Source organism: Bufo gargarizans, chromosome 2 (genome assembly GCF_014858855.1).
Source record: "Bufo gargarizans isolate SCDJY-AF-19 chromosome 2, ASM1485885v1, whole genome shotgun sequence".
NCBI lineage: Eukaryota > Metazoa > Chordata > Amphibia > Anura > Bufonidae > Bufo > Bufo gargarizans.
The window spans coordinates 187,730,124-187,745,043 of NC_058081.1; the positions used below are offsets into that span (position 1 = coordinate 187,730,124).

Consider the following 14,920-nt stretch of genomic DNA (forward strand, 5'->3'; position numbering starts at 1 on the left):
TGCACACTTACAACATGCTGATATCAGAGGAGTCTTAGTTTATTTTTGTTGTTGCCCTGGTCTGGTGGGGGCCCATTCCTGGGAACACATTCCTACTGCACAGTGCACACTTAGAACCTGCAAATGCTTGCCTGTCCTGCTGAGTTATGCCGAGCTATGTGTAGGCCTTATACTCTACCGTTACCATCTACCTGCTGCTGATGCTGCTATCTGTCCTGACCATGATGAATAGGCTTTATACTTCACCGTTACAAATAACTGCCTCTGTATGTCATGACATTGCTGAGTTATGTGTAGGCCTTATAAAACAGTATTACCATGTACCTACTGCTGTCTGTCCTGATCCAGATGAGTTTGACCCTGGACTAAAGGGGCCTTACAACTAAGTTATCAGTTAAAGTTGCACCATAACATAACAGTATAAAAATAAAAAAAAAGCACGCCTTATAACACTTCAAAAACTATTTATTAACATAAATAAATAATAAAAAAGAAGCCACTAGGGCAACTTTTTAAGTTGAGCAAGTAGCTCCCCCATTTCCTTCCTCCCTTGAAGGTGGTGCTGTTTATTCAGGTGGTTAACCTTCTGGTTGACCCTCATTAGCATCTTGTCTATTTCATGCATCATTTTACAGTGGTTACGCTTCATCTGGGCCAGCCGTTTTTCTGCATTTCTTTATTAGTGTTTGTAAAATAAAAATAAAAACAATTAGTGCATTGTGTGGAGTATGTGTTTAAACACTGACGATTTACATCTAAATTCACTAGTTATAGATCTTCATGTTAATTATAGCTTTGTTTGCTTAGTGATAGTTCGGATAGAGTATAATGTTATTTATTTGGTTAGTTAATAGTTTTTAGGCATTTTACAGAGTTAGGCCTCATGCACATGACCATTGTTTTGGTCCGCATCCGAGCCGCTGTTTTTGCGGATTGGATGCGGACCCATTCACTTCAATGGGGCCGCAAAAGTTTCTCCGTTCCGTGGCCCCGAAAAAAATATAACCTGTCCTATTCTTGTCCGTGTTGCAGACAAGAATAGGCAGTTATATTAATGGCTGTCTGTGCCATTCCGCAAATTGCGGAATGCACACGGACGCCATCCGTGTTTTGCGGATCCGCAATTTGCGCACCTCAAAACACACAACAGTCGTGTGCATGTGGCCTAAGGGTGCAGTTTTGTTGTTTTCTAGTAATGTCGTTTCTGTTGACCCCTCATTGTTGGCACTTTTAACCCCTTTTTTCACCTTCCTGCCCAGGCCATTTTTTGCTAATCTGACATGTGTCACTTTATGTGGTAATAGCTTTGAAACACTTTTACTTATCTAAGCCATTCTGAGATTGTTTTCTCGTCACCTTTTATTTGTGAAAAAATCCCAAATTTACCAAAAATTATGAAAAATTTCCAAATTTCTCTACTTTTATAATAGATAGTGATACCTTAAATAATAGTTAGTACTTTACATTTCCCATATGTCTACTTCATGTTTGGATCATTTTGAAAATTAAATTTAATTTTTTGGGGACGTTAGAAAGATTAGAAGTTTGGAAGCAAATCTTGAAACTTTCCAAAACCCACTTTTTAAGGACCAGTTCAGGTCTGAAGTCACTTTGTGAGGCTTACATAAAAGAAATACCCCCAAAAAGACCCCATTTTAGAAACTACACCCCTCAAGGTATACAAAACTGATTTTACAAACTTTGTTAACCTTTTAGGTGTTTCACAGGAATTAATGAAAAATGGAGATTCAATTTTAGAATTTAACTTTTTGGGCAGATCTTACATTTTTTTCCAGTAGCTAAGCAAGGGTTAACAGCCAAATAAAACTCACTATTTATTACCCTGATTCTGCGGTTTACAGAAACACCCCACATGTGATCGTAAACTGCTGTACGGGCACATGGCAGGGCGCAGTAGGAAAGGAACACCATATGGTTTTTGGAAGGCAGATTTAGCAGAACTGGTTTTTAGATGCCATGTCCTATTTGAAGTCCCCGTGATGCACCTCTACAGTAGAAACTCAAGAAAGTGACCACATTTTGGAAACTACGGGATAAGGTGCCATTTTTATTGGTACTATTTTGGGGTACATATGATTTTTTATTGCTCTACAGGGAGTGCAGAATTATTAGGCAAATGAGTATTTTGACCACATCATCCTCTTTATGCATGTTGTCTTACTCCAAGCTGTATAGGCTCGAAAGCCTACTACCAATTAAGCATATTAGGTGATGTGCATCTCTGTAATGAGAAGGGGTGTGGTCTAATGACATCAACACCCTATATCAGGTGTACATAATTATTAGGCAACTTAATTTCCTTTGGCAAAATGGGTCAAAAGAAGGACTTGACAGGCTCAGAAAAGTCAAAAATAGTGAGATATCTTGCAGAGGGATGCAGCACTCTTAAAATTGCAAAGCTTCTGAAGCATGATCATCGAACAATCAAGCGTTTCATTCAAAATAGTCAACAGGGTCGCAAGAAGCGTGTGGAAAAACCAAGGCGCAAAATAACTGCCCATGAACTGAGAAAAGTCAAGCGTGCAGCTGCCAAGATGCCACTTGCCACCAGTTTGGCCATCTTTCAGAGCTGCAACATCACTGGAGTGCCCAAAAGCACAAGGTGTGCAATACTCAGAGACATGGCCAAGGTAAGAAAGGCTGAAAGACGACCACCACTGAACAAGACACACAAGCTGAAACGTCAAGACTGGGCCAAGAAATATCTCAAGACTGATTTTTCTAAGGTTTTATGGCCTGATGAAATGAGAGTGAGTCTTGATGGGCCAGATGGATGGGCCCGTGGCTGGATTGGTAAAGGGCAGAGAGCTCCAGTCCGACTCAGACGCCAGCAAGGTGGAGGTGGAGTACTGGTTTGGGCTGGTATCATCAAAGATGAGCTTGTGGGGCCTTTTCGGGTTGAGGATGGAGTCAAGCTCAACTCCCAGTCCTACTGCCAGTTTCTGGAAGACACCTTCTTCAAGCAGTGGTACAGGAAGAAGTATGCATCCTTCAAGAAAAACATGATTTTCATGCAGGACAATGCTCCATCACACGCGTCCAAGTACTCCACAGCGTGGCTGGCAAGAAAGGGTATAAAAGAAGAAAATCTAATGACATGGCCTCCTTGTTCACCTGATCTGAACCCCATTGAGAACCTGTGGTCCATCATCAAATGTGAGATTTACAAGGAGGGAAAACAGTACACCTCTCTGAACAGTGTCTGGGAGGCTGTGGTTGCTGCTGCACGCAATGTTGATGGTGAACAGATCAAAACACTGACAGAATCCATGGATGGCAGGCTTTTGAGTGTCCTTGCAAAGAAAGGTGGCTATATTGGTCACTGATTTGTTTTTGTTTTGTTTTTGAATGTCAGAATGTATATTTGTGAATGTTGAGATGTTATATTGGTTTCACTGGTAAAAATAAATAATTGAAATGGGTATATATTTGTTTTTTGTTAAGTTGCCTAATAATTATGCACAGTAATAGTCACCTGCACACACAGATATCCCCCTAAAATAGCTAAAACTAAAAACTACTTCCAAAAATATTCAGCTTTGATATTAATTAGTTTTTTGGGTTCATTGAGAACATGGTTGTTGTTCAATAATAAAATTAATCCTCAAAAATACAACTTGCCTAATAATTCTGCACTCCCTGTATATAAAGTTTTTTGTGAGGCAAATTTTTGGCATCGGTTTTATTTTTAACAACATTCATCTGACAGGTTAGATCATGCACTATTTTTGTAGAGCAGGTTGGTACGGATGCAATGATATCAAATATGTTTACTTTCTATGATGTTTGTTTCAAGTTTACATAATAAAGCATTTTTGAAAACAAAAATTTGGTTTTTGTATCTCCATATTCTGAAAGCTCTATTTTTTTTATTTTTCTGCTGATCATCTTGTGCAGGGGCTTGATTTTTGTAGGAAGAGTTGACGTTTTTATTGGTACTATTTTTGGGTACATATGATTTTTTGATCACTCATTATTACACTTTAAGGGGCAAGGAGACCAAAAATATTGGTTGTTTTGGTGCAGTTTTTATTTATTTTTACAGCGTTTACCTGAGGTATTAGATCATGTGACTTTTATAGAGCAGATCGTTACGGACGTGGCAATACCTAATATGTCTACTTTTTCTTATTTATTTAAGTTTTACACAATAATAGCATTTTTGAAACCGAAATAATGATATTTTAGTGTAGCCATAGTCTGAGAGACATAGCTTTTTTATTTTTGACCAATTGTCTTAGGTAAGGACGAATTTTTTGTGGGATGAGGTGACGGTTTGACTGGTACTATTTTTGGGGGTATATGCCTTTTTGATCGCTTGGTGTTGCAATTTTTGTGATGTAAGGTGACAAAAATGTTCATCTGAGGTGGTTCTTACGGACATGGCGATACCGAATATGTATTTTTTTTTTACATATTAGGTATAATAGCAGTTTTGAAACAAAAAAATGATGTTTTAGAGTCTCCATGTTCTGAGAGCTATAGTTTTTTTTTATTTTATGGGCAATTATCTTAGGTAGGGGCTCATTTTTTGTGGGATTAGGTAATGGTTTTATTGATACCATTTTGTGGGACATACGCCTTTTTGATCGATTGGTGTTGCACTTTTTGCGATATAAGGTGACAAAAATGGCTATTTTTTACACCGTTTTAATTTTTTTATGGTATTTATTGGACAGGGTGGATCATGTGATATATTTATAGAGCTGGTCATTACAGACATGGCGATACCTAATATGTGTGTTTTTTTTCTTTTCTGTTTTTTATTATAAAATGAGGGGAAAGGGGAGTTTTTTTTTCCCTTTAATTTTATTACTTTATACATTTTATTAAAACTTTTTTTTTCTTTACTTTATTTCTGATGTTCCTTTTTGGGTGTCTGATCCCCTCTGCAATGCATTACAATACATCTGTATTGTAATGCATTGCCTGTTTGTGTACTACAGTGAGCAGTACACAAACAGATTGCCTAGGAGACCCAGCCTGAGGCTGGATCTCCTCGGCACCCGTAGAAGGCAGGTCCCGATGCTGTGCAAGGCATTGGGCAGCCTCTGCATGGCATCGGGCTGCCTTGTCACGCATCGAGTCCCCGCCACAGCAGCGTGGGAACTCGATGCGCTCACTCACCTGACACAAACCCCTTCTATGCCGCAGTCAGTGCAGACCGTGACATAGAAGGGGTCAATCCACCGGCATCAGCTTTTACAGCGATGCTGGCGGACACAGCAGGGGCCCAGCTACCAGGGTCTGCCGGGCCCCTGCAGTGATCACGCGCACCGCTCTGGTGCCCGCACGATCACCATGATGTACTATTACTTCAAATTGCGGGAAGGCAGTGTTTCTCATGACATAGTAGTACGTCATGTGTCGGGAAGGGGTTAAACAATTCACAACCGGCCCATAATAGTACGCCGCAGTGGGACGTGACTTGACATACTATTATTGACCAACAAACACCTGGCCCCCAGGCATAATCGCTTGGGAACCGGGGTGCAAAGGCTGCTCAGCTAAACAGGCAGACATGTTAACTAAGGGCTGCTATTGTTAGGATTCCTTACACATGTGCATTGCAGCTGAGTCCGGAGATGCAGGTGGTGGTGGGATCGTGGGATGTTTGTGAATATGTTATGTATACCAAATTATATTGATGTGTGCACATATTTACCCTCCTGGTGGGTGGTGTAGACCTCCTCATCCATGGCTGGGAGGGTCCGGGCTCAGGTTCAGCCTGTTCCTCCAACATTTCGCCCACATCAGGTGGTTGAGGATCTGCTACATTCTTGGAGGTTCCGGGCTGCTCTCCCTCTACCTCCAACATTTCGCCCACATCAGGTGGGGGAGGGGCCACTCCATTATCGGAGGGTGAGGCCTGCTCTCCATCCGCCTGCTCCTCCGACTCTTCCTCAATCCTCATCCGTGGAGGCCTTCACTACATTAAGATCCTTTTTGGCTCTTCGGTGTTTGATCGATGGAACGGGAACCCCTGTAATCACAGAATGTTAAGAATTTTGACAAACAACTCATAAATGATAACAAAGGTAAAGATACAGAAATTCCTATATGGAGGGATCTGCATGGGATTATGATTATCCAGATGGTGTATTTGCCTCATTTTGGGGTTATATAACATGCCAAAACCATTGTTACAGATGTGTAAAACTAGCTTAAGTTACAAGCTAGGATTAGGCAACAGGGGATTTGTTAGGAAGGTGCCCTATAGGGTACTGTGGCTGGGTTACTGATGTTTAAGGAAACCAAGCAACAGTTTGGAAATTAGATTAGGGGTTATTGGATGATGTTATGTTGGGTATATCATTTTTTGTGGCTGCCAGCTTTAGGCCTCTTTCACACTACCGTTTTTTTTCTTGTTTTGCGTTCCGTATACGGAACCATTCATTTCAATGGGTCCGCAAAAAAAAAAAATGGAATGTACTCGGTATGCATTCCGTTTCCGTGTTTCTGTATCTCTGTTCCGTGCAAAGATAAAACATGTCCTATATTTGGCCGCAAATCACGTTCCGTGGCTCAATTAAAATCAATGGGTCCGCCCAAAAAAACGAAATGCATATGGAAATGCATCCATATGTCTTCCATATCCGTTCCGTTTTTTGCGGAACCATCTATTGAAAATGTTATGCCCAGCCCAATTTGTTCTATGTAATTATTGTATACTGTATCTGCCATACGGAAAAACGGAACCTAAACGGAAACACAACGGAAACAAAAAACAGAACAATGGATCTGTGAAAAACGTACCGCAAAACACTGAAATAGCCATACGGTAGTGTGAAAGAGGCCTTATACTGACTGCCAAGCCGCATTTTGAAGATCTGCTGCCAGTCCGCCCTCCCTCCTGTTGATTTAGTTGTTACGGTCACTTTATTATTAGAAGGAGGGGTAAAGTCGCTTGCCGTTAGGTGGCGAGCTGACTAGATTTTTATATGCTATTTAGACCTCATGCACACGACAGTTGTTTTTTGCGGTCCGCAAAATGGGGTTCCGTTGTTCCGTGATCTGTTTGTTTATGGTTCTGTTGTGTTTCCGCGTGTCTTCTGTTTTTCTTTTGGCGGACCGCCAGAAAAAAAGGAAGGAAAAAAAAAGTGTAATTTTAATATCTACACCCAGGATACTGGTATATATGCTGGTCACCTGAGTTTGGTTTGGTGGCCATTTTCTGTAGTCTTTACAGGGTACAGAGGTTCGTTTGGTTGCTTGTCTTTGCTGTTTTACCATGGCGGATGACTCAGAGGAAGAGGTCGTATTGCACTGGCTTGTTTCTCGGCGATGGGGACAGCGCTCCGTTTTGTTAGACGAGGAACCTAGAAGAAGGCGGCGATTTTGGGTCCATCCGATTGTTTCACAACACTACCAGAAAGTACACTTTTATACCCTCTACCAAGATCTTCGTCAGCATCCAGAGACGTTTTTTTCCTTCTGTCGGATGTAAGTGTCTAGATTTGCTCGCTTGCTGTTGTCTCTACGTACTGTCCTTACCTTCATGGACACCAATATGAGGCGCAGCATTTCTCCAGAGGAAAGGCTCATCGTCACGTTGAGGTAAGCAATATCTTACTTATATTTTAAACAGTAATGTGCACTGCTTCTGTCAGGAGGAACATGTTTCTGGAAATGGCTGGTATCACACATGTGCTAATGTTTGCTGAAGTAACCTTTCTTTGACCATAATGTTTTGCGCTAATGTTAAGCTCTCTTTTTTTTGCTTAAATCCCTGACACATAACATGGCAATATTAAAAGGTAGTTCTTTATTTTAATCAGGTTTCAAATTTGTGGTCATCTAACATCATCATGCAGAGTGTTCACATCATCCTTTAAGTCGCCCTTACCTTCTGCATGTAAATGCCGTAAACACAGTTGTTGTAACTTAGTTGTGAGAGTACTACCCACACCCAAATTGTTGCAACTTTTTGTTTAATACACACAAATTCACATGATATATTTATATAAATTCGTGAATGGACATAGATTGTTTAAACACATGTCTCGTATACAACATTATAGGCGAATCATGTATGGGATGTTCCCTTTTATTTGCTGCTTACTGATATGGTTTTTATTTCTTTTTCCTACAGATTCCTTGCAAGTGGTAACTCTTTTGCATCCCTGCATTTTGAGTTTCTTTTGGGAACCTCAACAATTTCTCGGATTGTGCGTCACACTTGCCATGTCATCTGGCATCAACTCCGAGAGACGGTGATGCCACAGCCCAAGACAGACGATTGGGTTTGGATCTCTGAGGGATTCAATCTTTCGGCGCAGTTTCCCAACTGCATTAGGGCAATGGATAGCAAGCACATGAAGAAGCCTCCTCACTCAGGGTCCCGATTCTTCAATTATAAGCAATATTTTTCAGTAGTGCTTATGGCTGTTGCTGACAGTAACTACCGGTTTATAATGGTTGATATTGGGGCCTATGGAAGCAAAGCAGATGCACGCATATTTAGTGCTTCTAGAATGGGTGAGCGGCTTCATGCCAACCAGCTTGCCCTGCCTGAGTCCAGAAGACTGCCCGGATCTGCTTGTCCGCCGGCTCCATTTGTCATCGTGGCAGATGAAGGGTTTGCATTGACTCCCCATGTTATGCGGCCCTTTCCAAAGCGTGGATTGGATGTCAGGAGGCGTATTTTCAACTGCTGGTTGACTCGTGCCCGTCGGTATGTTGAGTGCGCCTTTGGAATACTCTCTGGCAAGTGGAGGGTGTTTTTGTCATCCATACAGATGGATCCGGAGAATGCTACCCTGGTGATTCAAGCTTGTGTTGTTCTACACAACTTCACAAGGATTAATGAGGCTTCCTCTTCTGTTGACATGGAAGATTTTCCTACGTCATCAGGTTTGGGTTTGGAAAGGACCCTGCATAGACGACCTGGGACTGCAGGCATTGCAGTTCGGGAACTCTATGCAGACTACTTTTACAGCCCAGAGGGGTCCTTGCCATGGCAGAGGGATGCTATTCATGGCAGATTTTGAAATCTTCTGGGCTTGTTAGTTGGTTATTATTTTGCAGGTAGATTATCAAAATTTATTGTTGTAGTTGAATGTAGGGACTCACAAGAGATTGAGGACCCTTGACGTGGGCTTGCGGGCTGAGGTTTTTTGGCCATCAGATAGTTAAAAGTAAATATCAATACTAAAGATGTTTTTGACAAAATGTTATCGACATTAACATCGTTAGTACATAGCGTAATGGTCCAAAAAATCTTCTAATACCTCATGTTCACATTACCAAAATACAGATTATGTCCCTCAAAAATAAAATTTGATTTCATTCTGAACTGGTGTGCGTGTCTATGTGTTTAGGAAATGTGTAGAAGAACTGTAAATGTTTGGTGTATTTTAAAAATTAACACAAGTCAGTTTACATTTTTGAATCAAAATTTACATTAATAAACATGTAATTAAGTAAAGGATACACAAACAATAGCGAACACAAAATTGAACATTTCAGAGCATCTTACATTACAGCTCAAACAGGTCTCGTGTAAACGAGCCATGCCCATATGATGATCGTGGCCGTACATGGCCAGGATCAGTGGCCCCAGTTGCCAAACTTTGTTGGTAAGTAGGGTGACCAACAGGTGGTGTAGGGTCTTGGGACCGTTGGTATGGTGGTTGGGGGGGTGAAAGATGGCCCTTGAGGTGGGTGTGGAGGCTGGTGGTAGCTGCGTCCATGCTGCTGAGGGGGAATATTCAAGATTTGCTTTCGCAAATCGTTTATTTGGGAGTGTATGTCTCCCTGGTAAGGGGAGGCATACATTTTCAGAACGAGGGCAAGTGAAGCCACACATTCATGATGCTTGTCACTCGGAACTTGCTTCAATAAAGGAGCAAGGCCCCTCAACATTGACTCTTCAATGCCATCACTCCTCCTCTGGGCAAGGAATTCAATGACTCAGGCATCTATCATCTCCCGAGTCGGTTTCCCAGAGGAAGAGTGAGGGACATTGCGTTGACGCCTGGGCTGTGGCTGCTGGTGCTGGACTGGTGATGGGCTCCACGGAGATAGGGTGGGCTGGGCCTGTAATGGCTGGTCTGGCTCCTCAGCGGGCATTGGGGCAGGACTAGTTGCCGGGGAAAAGACTGCCGGCGTGTCACTTCTCCGAGTCCTCTGGGTCATCCAGACTGTCCACAGTACTGTATTGAAAAATGACATGAAAACATATATTACATAATTTGCCTACTACATTTCAAAAGTATTTAATGTTTTCAAAATAAAACAGCTGTGTGTGAACTACATATAATTGAGCATGCATACATCACAGATTTTAAATATAATTTAGGATTATCACCTTCAATGTGAATTTACCAATAAAAAAACCAAACCATAAACATTTTTATTTTTAATTTGCTCACAACGCAAAATGTGAAACTATTTGTAAAACATTGTTTGGCTTTTTGTCCTGGATTTGTCCAGCACAAAATGAGGTATACACATTCAAGGACCAAAAGCAGTGCTGATATTCTGTCCGTCTCTTCTGTATCTGGCCTGCTTCTACCATCCTACCATCCTTATGTAATGTAAACCAAAAAGAACCTAATTTCCTAAAAAACAACATGGACCAAGCATCACAAGGCCATGGTGGTAGTAGTAGTTACTAATCAGCTGTACGGACACTGTTGGAGCATCATTATACTCTATCATTAGCGGATTATGTATGTGTCATTTTATGTAGTTGAACTTTTAAGAATCCATGTTGAGGTTTGTAATCCAACATTAAAACAATGTAAATGACAATTACAGTACAGAACAGGTACCAAATCCTAAAACCACCATAATAAAGTTAGCATGTATGTTCCACAAATTATGAACGTAACAAAACATACGCAAATGTCTACATTATTCAGGGCCACAAAAAGGCAACAGGCCTTTTCCAACCTTTTCATATTTAAGACCTATCCACAGGATAAGTATACAAGATCATATTGGCGGGGGACCAACAGCTGCCCACCATGACGATCAACTGTATGAGGAGACAATGCCTACAGTGCGCACGTGCCATCTCCCGTCTCGATTCCTGCTCTGATTGCTGACATCTATGTGACTTGTTCTTGAAAATAGTGCCACATAGGTAAAATAGAGATACAGGAGGCGGCATGTGGGCTCTGCACGTGTTGTCTCAACATACAGCTCATCATCGGTGGTGGCCGGTGTTACTACCCCACAAAAATGATTTTGATCACGACACAAAGGATAGGTCATCAATTGAACAACGCCACACAACCCCTTACATTCTTTTCTACTATGGCTAAACCAAAATTAGGAACTAATATCCAGCAAATAAGGTTTTTCACACAACAAATACTTACGGCCTCAAATCCAAGACCGGACGTAAAAACTGCAGTTGGGCAGTATAAATATATGGCCTCTTTCTTGAGCTGCCTTTGCCACTCCGGCCTTTACTCGTCAGATCACGGCGGAATTGGTCCCGGCAGCTGTTCCACCTTGTTTTAGTCTGTTTGACTGTAAAGAAATGAAATATACCAAATTACTGTTAATAAATTTCATCACCCAATTTTATTTTTATATTAGTACAAATAGTAAAGGGAAACATATAAGCAAAATCAAGTTGACAAGTCTGATAAAGGTATGAATTGGCCGGATTATACAGCACATGGTACAGTACTGCAGGTATGGGGATACTAATGTACAATAAGTTCATGAAGGAGGAGATTGGTCATGCAAGCCATTTGGACTAAAAGCCTTTATTTTATGAGATGGTGACAACTATAAGATGCTCAATTACAAAAGGGACACATGTCTCACCAAATAAAAAGTGCACATACAGGTTTTAGACATGAGTACTGTTTGCTGTAGCAAAGGGACGGTCAGCCATTTAAAGTTAAAAAAGACGGGGTATGGTATTTAGTGCATGACTCTTCCCAAAACCATGTACAGATTTATGCAAAATGAAGCTGGCCCACAAAATATACATTCTTCTGACCTCATGGAAGTTATAGCTACATCATTTAGGGACAGACAGGGCAAGGACAGTACAACAACATTGCTATCACTTACCTAAAGCTGCACGGCCTCGGCCTTCTGCTTTGGACCATTCCGCCCGCCTCATGCTACAGGCCACTTGCTCCGAAGCCGACTCCTTCCGAACTCTGTCCTGATAAACAGTGGACCGGGTGTCCCATAGTTCGGGCCTCTCCTGAACCAAACAAATAAGCTTCTCCACATTCCAGCGGGGGAATCTTATTAGCCAAGAAACACTCACTGCCACACCACACTAGTGATTTTCACCACAAGTGCCTAGCAATTAGCATAACCTTGAACTTCCTGTATATTATTTTTATTTTATTTTATTGGCACAAATTCTGTCAGACAGTTTTGCCATGCCAAATGATAGAAATAAAACGGACGCGGATGACAATCTGATGTGCCGCTGCATTTTTTAGCAGCCCCATTGACTTGAATAGGCCCGCAAACCGTTTTTTGACTTACTGGAACCACGGACGTGGGTGGCAAACGGTGGACAATCCGCATTTTCAACGGCTCCATAGAAATGAATGGGTCCACATCTGAAACGCTAAAATCGGCGGAACGGACATGGAAACAAACAACGGTCGTGTGCAAGAGGCCTGAGGCAGAGTTTATCGCTTGTCTATTCAGTGGTTAAAGGGAGTCTTTTATTTAAAATCATCATTTTACACCACTAACATGATCTCCCTTACTTTCCCCCTATCACAATCTTAACTTTCATATTGCATTTAATTAGTGGCTTATGGGGTTCATTTACTGGGGTGTTTATATACATATATATATACATATATATATATATATATATATATATATATACAGACGTGGACAAAATTGTTGGTACCCTTTGGTCAATGAAAGAAAAAGTCACAATGGTCACAGAAATAACTTTAATCTGACAAAAGTAATAATAAATTAAAATTCTATAAATGTTAACCAATGAAAGTCAAACATTGTTTTTCAACCATGCTTCAACAGAATTATGTAAAAAAATAAACTCATGAAACAGGCATGGACAAAAATGATGGTACCCCTAACTTAATATTTTGTTGCGCAACCTTTTGAGGCAATCACTGCAATCAAACGCTTCCTGTAACTGTCAATGAGACATCTGCACCTCTCAGCAGGTATTTTGGCCCACTCCTCATGAGCAAACTGCTCCAGTTGTGTCCGGTTTGAAGGGTGCCTTTTCCAGACTGCATGTTTCAGCTCCTTCCAAAGATGCTCAATAGGATTGAGGTCAGGGCTCATAGAAGGCCACTTTAGAATAGTCCAATTTTTTCCTCTTAGCCATTCTTGGGTGTTTTTAGCGGTGTGTTTTGGGTCATTGTCCTGTTGCAAGACCCATGACCTGCGACTGAGACCAAGCTTTCTGACACTGGCTAGTACATTTCTCTCTAGAATTCCTTGATAGTCTTGAGATTTCATTGTACCCTGCACAGATTCAAGACACCCTGTGCCAGACGCAGCAAAGCAGCCCCAGAACATAACAGAGTCTCCTCCATGTTTCACAGTAGGGACAGTGTTCTTTTCTTGATATGCTTCATTTTTTCGTCTGTGAACATACAGCTGATGTGCCTTGGCAAAAACTTCGATTTTTGTCTCATCTGTCCACAGGACATTCTCCCAGAAGCTTTGTGGCTTGTCAACATGTAGTTTGGCATATTCCAGTCTTGCTTTTTTATGATTCGTTTTCAACAATGGTGTCCTCCTTGGTCGTCTCCCATGTAGTCCACTTTGGCTCAAACAACGACGGATGGTGCGATCTGACACTGATGTTCCTTGAGCATGAAGTTCACCTTGAATCTCTTTAGAAGTCTTTCTAGGCTCTTTTGTTACCATTCGGATTATCCGTCTCTTAGATTTGTCATCAATTTTCCTCCTGCGGCCACGTCCAGGGAGGTTGGCTACAGTCCCATGGATCTTAAACTTATGAATAATATGTGCAACTGTACTCACAGGAACATCTAGTTGCTTGGAGATGGTCTTATAGCCTTTACCTTTAACATGCTTGTCTATAATTTTCTTTCTGATCTCTTGAGACAGCTCTTTCCTTTGCTTCCTCTGGTCCATGTCGAGTGTGGTACACACCATATCACCAAACAACACAGTGATTACCTGGAGCCATATATATAGGCCCAATGGCTGATTACAAGGTTGTAGACACCTGTGATGCTAATTAGTGGACACACCTTGAATTAACATGTCCCTTTGGTCACATTATGTTCTGTGTTTTCTAGGGGTACCATCATTTTTGTCCATGCCTGTTTCATGAGTTTATTTTTTTACATAATTCTGTTGAAGCATGGTTGAAAAACAATGTCTGACTTTCATTGGTTAACATTTATAGAATTTTAATTTATTATTACTTTTGTCAGATTAAAGTTATTTCTGTGACCATTGTGACTTTTTCTTTCATTGACCAAAGGGTACCAACAATTTTGTCCACGTCTGTATATATATAAAATCTATAATCCCATGCAAATTAAGTGGGGGATGTATGTAATGGACGGGGCCTTTCACCGAAATACTGAATGATGTCTGCAGTTTATGTAGATATAAACAAAAAGACCTATATATATATTTATGTGTGTATGAAATCATCCGGTGACATCATATATCTGTACCGCGCAGTGTGTAACTATATATATATACACTCACAGCGAGGTAGAGATATATGATGTAACCGAATGATTTTGTTTGTGTCACATCAGGTATTAAGTAATTATCTATAAAGGGATAAAATACGGACGTGGTAGAGTTAACACACATGCTTTAGGAGACGTGTTATGTAAACTAAATGCAATTAAATGCTTTAAGCTATTTTATAAAATGGCTTTTGTTTCAAGATTACGTGATGAGTTAAGAAATTTGCGTTAAGAGGTTGTGTGTTAAC

The 14,920-nt window shown here is 40.9% G+C and overlaps 1 long non-coding RNA gene across 2 annotated transcripts in view; it reads right to left on the reverse strand.

Moving 5' to 3' along the window:
* Positions 1–539: 539 nt before the first annotated feature.
* Positions 540–14,920, reverse strand: part of LOC122927104 — a 35,556-nt gene continuing 21,175 nt past the window's right edge. For both annotated transcript variants that reach the window (XR_006387757.1, XR_006387756.1), the window contains exons 2-3: positions 5,687–6,004; positions 540–674 (exon numbers count right to left, since the gene is read on the reverse strand). This is a non-coding gene — a long non-coding RNA (uncharacterized LOC122927104). The remainder of the gene's footprint in view (positions 675–5,686; positions 6,005–14,920) is intronic.